Genomic DNA, 12,157 nt, shown 5'->3' with positions numbered 1-12,157 from the left:
TCCTTTTCCCTCATTATAAAAAATATACATGCCTCTCACCATGGAGAGAGGAATCTTTGCTATTTTTCACTCTAATTATTTCTTTCTTTCACATCCAGAGTTCTCAAATGATTGGTATCCACTTGCTGGGTTTATTTCCTCAAAACATTCTTCATGTAAGCCGTGGAAATGCAGTTTTCACCTTCACTAATCCCTAGAAACTGTACTCTTAAAGGTCACTCATGGCCTTCTAGGCATCAAACTCAGAAACTTTCATTTCATTTTCATTGCTGACTTTTAACAGTGTTAACTAATTCCTCCTTCCAACTCTCAACTCTTATCATTCACTTCTGATCGGATTTTCCTCCAATCTGTTATTCCTCATCTGCATTCTTGGGTGATTTTCCTAAATTCTCCTACCCCAGTACTGTGAGAACTTTGTAAGTTTCTTGCTCACGGTTAATACTCTTCTTTCTGTAGTTTTCTTTTCTTGAAGGGTTTTTGATTTCAAACTACAGTAATATTATCAACTATATGTAGCTCACCCTCAATTCTACATTTACCTCCTAGACTTCCCTCCAAAGCTCCAGATGCTTTTCCCAACAATTTAAAAAATATTTCATAAATATCTCACGAACATCTCCATTCGTCTCCCCACATGCTGTATTCCTTCCTGACTTCTTCATGTCTGACAATGGAACTAAAAGTTCTCCCACTCTTCTAACACATCATGATTGATTTTTTTCTTCTTCCTCACCACTCCATAGAATAAATGCTCATTTATTTAAGCCTCAAATAAATAAATAAATCTTTGCTTTAATTACATATCTTCCATCTTTCATTTAGTGTTCATTCACACTTATGTTTGCCCTCATCAATCCCACTTTATGAAGCGTAATGGCTTCCTTGTAAATTCCCCTGACGTAAGCTCTACCCACTCCACACATCCTACACACTGCCTCCACGTTAATCATGCAAAACAAATTTCTTCACATCACTTTCATGCACAAACAGATCTATGGTGTCTAAATGTATACAGAATTAAGTTCATTCTGAGCAGAAGAATTCCCACACAATCCACAATCTTGTCCTGTCTTATTTCTAAAATTTATTATCTGTAGAATTATTATACTATGTTTTACAGCAAAGTATTTTATTAAAATAGCTGAAATATCTTCTGTTGGTATGCTACTTGATTAATTTTAACCTAAGACTATTCATTTTTTTTTGAAAGCCCGCATACAGCAAAAAAAAAAAAAAAAGGTATTTAAACATTTGCTTCCCTTTCTCTTTTGTAAATAAACAGTCAAGCATTCACACTCTCATTTCCTTCATTTTGAGCCCATATAAAAGGGTAGATTTTTAACACCAGCAAGTTGAAAGGAGAAAAATGAAAAGAACAAGGTACAATCACAATCATCTACCCCACTGTATCTCACTGAGGCTAAAGAGACCCAAGGCTATCAGAAAGACAGATGGCCCCCAGGTCCTCAAAGTGACCCAGCTATTCCTAAGCCCTCAGTTCTATTAAAAGTTGCCTCCAATATTATTTATGACTGAATTGTTGAGGGGGGGGTTACATGAGAAAAACATGTTTGCTACTTTATTTACGCCAAGGCAGAGATCATATGACTACGAATACCCATACTACCTCAGTACTGCTACAAGTAATAGTTCACAGAGTACTTTCTCCATAAATTACCTACATGTGAGCTTAAATGTACTTGTGAGTTGTATAATATTACCTGTTTCATATGTAAAAGTTTGTCACTAAACCCACATCACATAGCTGGTAAATAAAATCAGTTTTCAAACCTAGATTCTCTGATTCCAGATCTTTTCACAAGCCCCTGCCTCTTTTCAATATTTCTTTTTATAATAGATTTATACATGTCATCATAATGCATCTAGTTGACATATTTAAGGTAGTTTTTGTAACTTTCCTACCAAGCTTTTCTTCACTGTTTATCAATTTACCTGTCATTGTTATCTACCATCCTTCCCTTGCCCTAGAAACTTAGGCAAGTTGGTAAAGATGTGCAGCTCCTAAAATTGTAATGCATTATCTTCAGGCTTTAACTGGGCCTCCCAGGGACAACGTCAAGTCCTTATGAAGGTGCTGTCCTGTTCTCTGATGCAGAATGGATACAGTGTATATCAGGATGAAGCCTGTCATCTTGGCCCATGAGTGATGCGAAACATCTGACTAAGGGTGGCCAATTGTATATAGTTTGTATTGATAAAAGTTATTTTTATGGTTCTGGGATTCAGTAGATTCTGTTTTCTGTCTCTCTGCAGGTTAATAATCCTCACGTTTTTAAATGGGAGCAGATAACCATACTTTGGTGAGAGAATTCATTCTCCTTGGCCTGTCCAGTGACTGGGACACTCGGGTTGCTCTCTCTGTCCTGTTCTTGGTTATGTACCTGGTGAGAGTGCTGGGGAACTTCCTCATTATTATTCTGATCAGACTGGACAGCCGACTCCACACTCCCATGTATTTCTTTCTCACCAACCTCTCCCTTGTTGATGTCTCCTATGCCACAAGCATTGTCCCTCAGATGCTGGTGCATTTTCTCGCAGAACATAAAGGAATCCCATATGTGAGCTGTGCAGCCCAGTTATTTTCCTCCCTGGGCCTGGGTGGGATTGAGTTAGTTCTACTGGCAGTGATGGCCTATGACTGCTATGTGGCTATGTGTGACCCCCTGAGATACTTGGTCATCATGCATGGAGGGCTCTGTACTAGTTGGCCATCACATCCTGGATCAGTGCCTCTGTCAGCTCTCTCATGCAGACCACCATCACCTTTCAGTTGCCCATGGGCACAACAAGTATATTGATCACATATCCTGCGAACTCCTAGCTGTGGTCAGGCTGGCCTGTGTGGACACCTCCTCCAATGAGATCGCAGTCATGGTTTCTAGTATTGTCCTGCTGATGACACGTTTCTGCTTGGTTCTCTTGTCCTACATCCAGATCATCTCCACACCCTCAAGATCCAGTCCACAGAGGGGAGAAAGGAAGCCTTCCACACCTGTGCCTCTCACCTCGCAGTAGTTGTCCTGTGCTATGGCATGGCCATTTTCACTTACATCCAACCACGCTCCAGCCCTTCTGTCTTTCAGGAGAAGTTGATCTCTCTCTTCTATGCCATTTTGACACCCATGCTGAACCCCATGATTTACAGTCTGAGGAATAAAGGAAGTGAAGGGGGCCTTTCAGAAACTACTAGGGCAATTATCTGGATCAACGTCAAAACTGGCAACTTGATGAATCATGAGCATCACTTAGAGAAAAGAGCTTTGCTTGTATGCTTTCCCACCCAACTCAGATATGAAGCATTGTTACTGCATTGCCCTGGCAACCAGGAAGGAGATGACAAAATGTGTACTTGTGGTACTGGGTAGGAGGCTGAGTGATTGGGTTGGGGTGTGGGATGTAAGGGTGTTTTTATGTCACAGCAGCATGTTCAGAGAAATTAAACCCTGCTGTAATAGAACTTCCCACTGTTAACCACTCAGTATCCATTCACATGGCCTCAGAGTATTTGAGGAAAATATCATTTATTGTTTTTGATAGCAGCATGAATAATTGTTGTAATCATTGACCCATTCTTGGATCGTACCTTGGAACACTGATTTTATTCAACCACATTTTAAAGAGGTTATTGTATTTCCATTGGGAACAAAATGCATTTTCATATTTGAACACTCACTTAAAATATTGTGTGGCATATATAGTCACGTTCATTAATTGTGTGAGACGCTATCCTAAGGAGGGCACTGCTATCAACGCTGATTAAAATGTTTTTGTGCATGACCTACCGCATGTGGGTATACAGACTGTGTCTGAGTAATGGAAATAAATGAGAGGAGAAACATCGACCAAAGTCATATTTTACCATGATAAGGATATAATCGAGGGTTGTTTGTACACAATGACATTATTTAAGAAAAATATGAGATTCAGTTACTGCTAATTAGCATATGAATAATTTAATAAGAAAACTATTGCATGTATATTGGGTACCATTCAAAAGGTAAAATTGTAATTTCTGAAAATTCAGCAAACTTTCTTTTCTCTGAGATCTTGGGAAAAAAATAAGCAAATAAACAAGGAAATAAATGAATACAGTGTTAAGACATAGTTAATCTAAGAAAAGCAGTTTTCTGGGAGAAGCCAGTGAACGATAATACAGCTTTGGTTTTGTGTTATCAGGATAGGTCAGTCTGCTCTGCAGATGTTATTCTCAAGTCTCCACATTAAAGGCCTTCTTGTATTCCCCTCCCCATCACACACACACACACACAGACACCAAAACCCTACTTAATCTCTGTAAATCTTGTGAGCTGGCATTGTCTGTGAGTGTACCTTGTCTCTGAGGATAAACCTAAATAAGGTAAAAGAGGGGAAAGAAATGATTACACAAGAGATAGGTAAGGGAAGGAGACAAAAAATATGGTAATAGTGGGTCCTCTCACTCTCTTCAAGGAGTATAAAAGAGGCACTCTTCTTTTTTTTGGTCTCATTAAGTCAGTTGATTGGCTTTTGGTTGATTTGCGTTTGGGCGTTGGTGATCAGAAGTTGAAGGGTTTCCACCAGCACCTATTTTCTCTGTGAGATAAGATGGAGTACCCGTGGCTGAGAGTACAGGGGAAGGAGGAAGAGATACAGGAGTGAGACTTGAGAATGGTGCAGGTTTTTTTTTTTTTTTTTTGGCTGTGTTGGGTCTTCTTTGCTGCACTTGGGCTTTCTCTAGTTGTGGTGAGCGGGGGCTACTCTTCGTTGCGGTGCGCGGCCTTCTCATTGCAGTGGCTTCTCTTTTTGCGGAGCGCGGGCTCTAGGCACACGAGCTTCAGTAGTTGCAGCACATGGGCTCAGTAGTTGTGGTGCAAGGGGTCTAGGGCATGGGGGCTTCAGTAGTTGTGGCACATGGGCTCATTAGTTGTGGCTTGTGGGCTCTAGACCACAGGCTCAGTAGTCGTGGTGCACGGGCTTAGTTGTTCCACAGCATATGAGATCTTCCCTGACCAGGGCTCAAACCCGTGTCCCCTGCATTAGCAGGCGGATTCTTAACCACTCCACCACCAGGGAAGTCCGAGAATGGTGAAGGTTAATAGTCCACATGGGTATAGACAAATGTGCCCTTTTTACCTGTGGACATCACTGAGCCTAAAGTATCTCTGAATTTCATCTCAGTGTCTTCAATTACAAGGTCACAAAGGTCATATTTTTCCTCTAATTTGACCAACGTTATCTTTGTTCTCAGCCTTCTCTAAAGCAGAGTTACAGTCGATCATTTTGTAGGCATTGACTTTGTTGTAGACAGTGCTTTTGGCATTGTGGGGTATCAAAGTTGTGTTCAGGTATAGCCGCTACCTCAAGAAATTTACAGTTTTCTAGGGCAGGGGTTGGGAAACTGTTTCTGTATTAGGACAAATAGAAAATATTTTAGACTCTGTGGGCCATACATTCTACATCACAGCTATTCAGCTCTGCCATGATAGCACTAAAATAGCCATAGATAATACATAAAAAAAGAATGAATGTGGCTGGTAGCAATAAATCTAAATATATGGACACTGAAATTTTAAATTTGAATTTTATATAATTTTTACATCATAAAATATTCTTTTTATTTTTTCAACGATTTAAAAATATAAAAATATTCTTGTGGGCCATGCAAAAACAAATGGCAGGCCAAATTTGGCTTTTGGGCAATAGTTTGCTACACCATTATAGGGGAAATAGAACAAAAGTGCAAAATTATAACACGAGGTATGCGCATAAAGAGCCCTGATACTCAAAGGAAGAAAGGGTTCATAAAGAGTCCTGATATTCAAAGGAAGAAGGGATTCTTTTCTGCATGTAGACTGTTATAATGGTGAAGGCTTCTAAGAGAAAATGAAGTGGTTCTCACTTCAGTTTGCATTTCAGAAAGCATCTCATTTCTCATAGTCATTTAGGTCCACTTACCCAAGATCTAAGGACTCCATACTAATGGGTGAATGGAGGACGTGAATCACACACTGAGCATAATTCTTAGATATCGGTTGAATATTAATTGGATGATTTGTATTACTTCTTAGCCCTAGTAGCATTTAACTACAGTGACAGGTCTTTTGGGGACACATTCCCTTACATACAAGCTGAAGCTTCACTCTGTACTGTCCATATCATGATGTCTGGGACCATCAGGTTCTCCCCTATTCATCTCACTAAAATTCAGGATTTTGAGATCTAAGCCTATTGTATAAAATATAGGTCCTATAAAATATACACAACCAAGTCAGACTGATGTGGTTTGGTTGTCCTTCTAGTTCCAAATTTGGGCTAGGCTACTCTCAGTGAAATCTGATCCTCAGTATTATGAGGTTGTTTTCCATCTCATGGAAAACATCTCACCACTGTATGCATACTATTTCCTGACTGCTTTGAGCCTTCTACATCTTCCTCATCGAAGTATAGCAGATAACAAAACAAGAAGTGCGATCCTGGACAGTTAAAACCTCTCTAAGAATCAGCTCTCTTTTTCATAACTTACAAAGAATAATAAGCTTCTCATGAGAAATTTGAGAGTATTGAGTGAAATATATGTAAAGCAGTTAGTAAAATGGCTGACACACAAAAAGCACTTGATAACTGTTTGCTATTATTTTTGTTTTTTTTCTCATAAAGTGTTCTACCCATTTTCCCCCACCTACTGTCCTCCCTGACCTTCTGGCAAACATTTTAGACCAACTCACTAGTCCATCCCAAACAATCTAAGGGGTCTGACAGAAGAGTAGATGCCAGAATAGTGTCTAGAAAACAGACCTCTAATTTTTGGCAACAAAGAACAAATTCTGTCTCATGCATTCTCATTGTAGGAGGTATCATCCCCCAAGCGGTGAAAATTGGTCTTCATGGGCGGGGGCCAAAAATATCTTCGATATTGGGCTTCCCTGGTGGCGCAGTGGTTGAGAGTCCGCCTGCCGATGCAGGGGACGTGGGTTCGTGCCCCGGTCTGGGAAGATCCCACATGCTGCGGAGCGGCTGGGCCCGTGAGCCATGGCCGCTGGGCCTGCGTGTCCGGAGCCTGTGCTCCGCAACGGGAGAGGCCACAACAGTGAGAGGCCCAAGTACCGCAAAAAAAAAAAAAAAAATATATATATATATATATATATATATATCTTCCATATTGCAGTGGCTTATGGTCCTTCAAAGGGACCATATAAACAGATATACAGAATATCTACGGTATTAAATTTTCATGGGGTGGGTGATTAAGAAAAAGATGTCTAAAAAGTTTTTTTTGAGGGATGATGATGAATAAAGGGCTGAGACAAACTGCTCCATCTGTAGAGAACTATTCCTTGTTTGGGCACCAATATTCACAAGTGAATCATAAGCACAGAGGTCAGAAGACATATAGTCCTAGAGTTAATTCGTTATAGGCTTGATGTCTGCTTCATCTGTTTTTTACTATCTTAGTCTATAACCCTGGGCCTTGACTACCTTGACCTACTCTATCTAAACAAATCCTTCTGCCCAGTTGGTTTCTACCCCTACTTTTGGCCTTTACAGCCATAAAGGTATGGACAACTGAAAGTTGAGTGAATTCACCCTGCTGTGGGACCTGAGTCACTGGAGACCCTGTTCAACTTCTGGCAAAGTACCTGGTGGCAGTGCTGTGATACTTCCTCATCAAGCCCCTATGAGCAGTCCGGACACTTGATCACCTGTTCTATATATTTTTATTTAGTGACTGTGCTTTGTGGGGTTCTGTTACAAAGTAGTTCTGTTTCACAGATGCTTATTCACTTTTTGGGAGCCAAGAAGTCTAGAGACTTTTAGAGGGGGTATTAGAATTCCCATCAGTTATATAAATATAGGATTTAAGTCAGATTTATAAAAATCTGAAAGAGCAGAGTAATATTAGCTAGCTCTGTGCTACACTTACGAATTTTAAACTTTAAAGGTCTCCTAAATTCTATAAGCTTATATTAATGCCTTTCCTTAAAATACAGATATTATTATCCACATTGGGGATAAAATATGAGTTTCAAGTATATGTAACTCATACAAGCTCAGACAGCTAGTAATCAACACATACAGCCGAGATTCAGTTCAGCCTTGGCTTGTCTGAATCCAAAGGCGTATCCCTTTTGGGATACCACAGGGAGTTTTGGCACTTGAAGTGTGCTGTGTGTGGATCAGCGTTCAGCTGAAGATGTGAAAAACCCACAGAGCCATAGTGTTACCATTATAGTTAGGACCGTTAGAGTTTCAAGTGATAAGACCCAAAACAAACTGGATAAGCAAAGCTAAAAATTAAATAAATTAAATACCTTAACTGTGGAATGTAGTAATCAGTATCATGAATGGTATCATGAATAACTGAATCTAGAGTCTAAAAATTTTTTTGAGGTTTGTCTTTTTAAATTTTTTCTTATTTCCTGCCTCTTGGCTTTGCTTCTCTCTGTGGAGCTTGTTCTTTTCTATCATTCATCGATTTCCTCTATGAGGTGGAAAAAGTGACCCTTGGAGGCCCCAGATATACAACATGATGTGAGAGACAAAATCCTGACTTGTCTGCTAGCTCCAGCAGAAAAAACTCAGAGATGGGTCCAGGTTGGCTTACCCTGGGTGGTGTGGCCCTTCCTCAGTCAAGCCCTCTGTTAGGGTTATGAGGCATTAACATATTTTTTACTTGAATTGTTTTGCTTAATGGAAACTTATTTTATCACCAGTCATATGTTCAATCTTTGTAAATGTTGCATACATACTTGAAAAAAACGTGTTTTCTGTAATAGTTGATTGGAGTATTCTATAAATGTTAGTCCACCGTTGATAGTGCTGTTGAAGTTTTCTGTTTCCTTATCATTTCCTTATTATTCGCTTCTTTCTACTTGTTCCATCAATTATTGAGAAGTATTGAAATCTCTAAGTATAATTGTGAATTTGCCTATTTCTCCTTGCATTTCTGTCAATTTTTGCTTCATGTGTTTTGAGGCTCTGTTATTAAGTGCCTCAGTATTTACAATTGTTCTGTATTCTTGATGAATCTTTTACTATTATGAAATGCTTTTCTTTATCCCTGGTAGTGTTCTTTGCTCTGAAATCTACTTTGAGTGATATTCCTATAGAAACTCTAGCTTTCTTTTGATTAGTGTTAACGTGGTATTTTTTCACCATATCTCATGGATCATTGTCCTTCATTGCCTGATGTCCAATGCCATGAAAATTGTAGTTTAATATATTTTGTCCTGATCTATAGTTCTTTCTGATGGGAGGGTAAGTTCAAGCCCTGTTTCTGTATCTTGGCTAGAAAGGGAAACTTCTTTTGTCTGTTCCATTGATCCATGCCTCTACTGATAAAGCAATGTTAGATTGTATTGAGTACTGTAGCTTAATAGTAAGTCTTTACATCAGAGAGTGTCACTCCAAATTTGTTCTACATTTTCAAAATTAGTCTGTATTCTAGGTTCCTTGTTTTCCACATACATTTTAGAATCAGCTTGTCAAATGTTTCAAAAAAGCCTGATGGAAATTTGATTAGGATTGCATCAAATTTATAAGTCAGATAGTAGGGGAGAACTGTCAGCTCAGCAATATTGAATCCTACAATTCGTGAACATGGTATTTCTTTCCATTTATTTAGGTCTTCTTTAATGTCTCTGATCAGTTTGTAGTTTCCATGATAAAAATCTTACACATGTTTCATTAGCTCTTTTTCTAGTATTCTGTGGTTTTTAATGTACTTTACATGATACTCTATTATAATTTCAGTTTCCACTTTATTCATTGCTAGAATGTAGAAATAAAATTTATTATTTCATACTGATGTGCATCCTTTGTCATTGTTAAAACCCCTTATTAGATTTCCTGTTTTTGTTATTGGTAGATTCTCCTTTTATTTCTTTTGCTTTCTTTATTGCAATGACTAGAACCTCTAATACAGTGTTGAATAGGGGTGTTGAGAGTAAATCTGCTTCATTTTTCTGGATCTTAGAGGGGAATCATTCAGTCATTCACCATTAAGAATGATGTTGACTATTAGAAATTTGTTAATGTCCTTTTTCAGACCGAGGACTTTCTCTTCTATCTCTAGATTCCTCAGTTTTTATAATTAATGGATATTGAATTTTGTCAGTTTTTCTCATGTCTATTGAGATATATCTCATATAGATATCATATATATATCTCAATAGATATCATATACATCATATATATATCTCAATAGATATCATATATATGATATATATATATCTCAATAGATATATATATATCATATATAGGTAATCTGTAGACTCTTGATTTGGTAAATCACATTTTTTAGTTTTTTAAAAAATGATTTTATTTTGAACTAGTTTTAGACTTAAGGAAAGCTTGAAAATATAATACAGAAAGTTTACCGTAAAGTTAACATCTTACATGACCATAGTACAAATAACAAAACCAGGAATGTAACATTGGTGTAATTAATATTATTTCATTTTTAGCTAAATTATAGTGCTTGGTCTAATTTTATCAGTTTTCTCACTAATTATTTACTTTTTTAAATTTAGAACACTATCCAGGATCCCACATTACATTTGCTTCTCATTTCTCTTTAATCTCCTTCATTCTGTAACAGCTTGTCTTTCCTTGTCTTTCATGCCTTGACACTTTTGAAGAATATTGACCAATTGAAAGTTTTACTAACTTTGCATTCCTGGGATAAACTCAACTTGGAAATAACATTTATTATAAGCTGGATTCAATTTACTAATATTTTAAAAGTATTTTTGTGTCTATGATGATGAGTGATTTTGGTCTGTAGTTTTCTTTTTTTTATTTGCAGTGTTTTTTGTTTGGTTTAGATATCAGGGTAATATTTAAAGAATTAATTAAAGGAGCAAAGTTACTTCTGCTGAAGGTTTCTAGAAGAGTTTGGTAGGTTTTGTAATACTTCTTCCTAAAATGTTTGGTTTAATTCACCAGTAAAGCCATTTGGTCTGTTGTTTAGATACAGGACTATTCATGGTATCTGTTTCTTCTTTTATGAGTTTGGCAGCACAAAACTTGTAAAAGAAATTAAAAATTTTTCCATTTCGTGTGAGTAGTCAAACGTATTAACATAGACTATATTCATAAGGTTTTGTTCTTATTCTTTTGATGTCTGTAGGATCAGTAGTGATGTCACCCCTTTCATTTTTTATATTGATAATTTGTGTCTTGTCTCTTCTTTCTTGATCAGTCTAGATAGAAGTTCATCAGTTTTATTGACGCCTTAGAAGAATCATCTTGATTTTTTTTTTCTATTTTTCTCTTTTCTATTCCATTGATTTCTGTTCTCATCTTTATTTTTTCTTAGGTGTATGTCCTTAACTTTGCTTGTAATATTTTGTCTGTTGACTATGAATACTTTTATCAATAACTGAAAATATCTTTATTTCTCTTTTATTTTTAAAAGACATTTTCTCTGGGCATAGAATTCTAGGTTGGCATTTTTTTTCTTTCAGTTTTTCTGTTAATATCATTTTTTTTCTCTGTATGTAATGCATTTTTTTATACAACTGCTTTCATAATTTTGTTCTTATTATTGCTTTTCAGCACTTTGATAATGTAGCACTTTGTAATGTTTTTCTTCATTTTTAAAAAATGCTTGAGGTTTGCTGAGCTCCTTGAATGTGTAGGTTCTTTCTCTTCATTATATTTGGAAATTTGAGTTTAATATTTTTAAAATATTGGTTATGTCTTCCCCTATACCCCAGTACTCCTTTTTACTTCTGGGACTCTGATTTCATGTTTGATATTTCTCACAGCTTATTGAAGCACTGTTCAATTTTTTTCACTCTTTTTTTCTCTACTTCATTTTGGATAGTTTCTATTGCTATGTCTGCAAGTTCTCAGATCTCTTCCTCTGCAGTGTCTAATCTGCTATTGATTTTATCCAGTGTATTTTTCATTTTAGGTATCATATTTTTCATCACCTTATAGTTTGAATTGGGTATTTTTATATCTTTGGTTTCTTTCCTCATCATGCTTAGTGTTTTCTCTGTCTTCTTGAAATGTGAAGTGTATTTATAATGGCTATCTTAATGTGCTTGTATTCTAATTTTATCACCTCTGTTGTTACTGCATAATTTTTATTTGTTGATTTTTCTCCTCATCATGGCTTGTTTGCATTCCCTCTCCTTGGGCTGTGGCC

At 37.1% G+C, this 12,157-nt stretch overlaps 1 pseudogene; it reads left to right on the top strand.

Moving 5' to 3' along the window:
* The first annotated feature begins 1,816 nt into the window (after positions 1-1,816).
* Positions 1,817-3,318, top strand: LOC111182688 (olfactory receptor-like protein OLF3; annotated as a pseudogene).
* Positions 3,319-12,157: the final 8,839 nt, after the last annotated feature.

The sequence above is a fragment of the Delphinapterus leucas genome, chromosome 9 (genome assembly GCF_059928025.1).
Source record: "Delphinapterus leucas isolate spDelLeu-1000000601 "Yukka" chromosome 9, BTC_Dleu_Yukka2, whole genome shotgun sequence".
In the NCBI taxonomy this organism is placed as follows: domain Eukaryota; kingdom Metazoa; phylum Chordata; class Mammalia; order Artiodactyla; family Monodontidae; genus Delphinapterus; species Delphinapterus leucas.
Note: the sequence above shows the minus strand (reverse complement) of the source record. Positions and strands in the feature narration are given on the sequence as shown.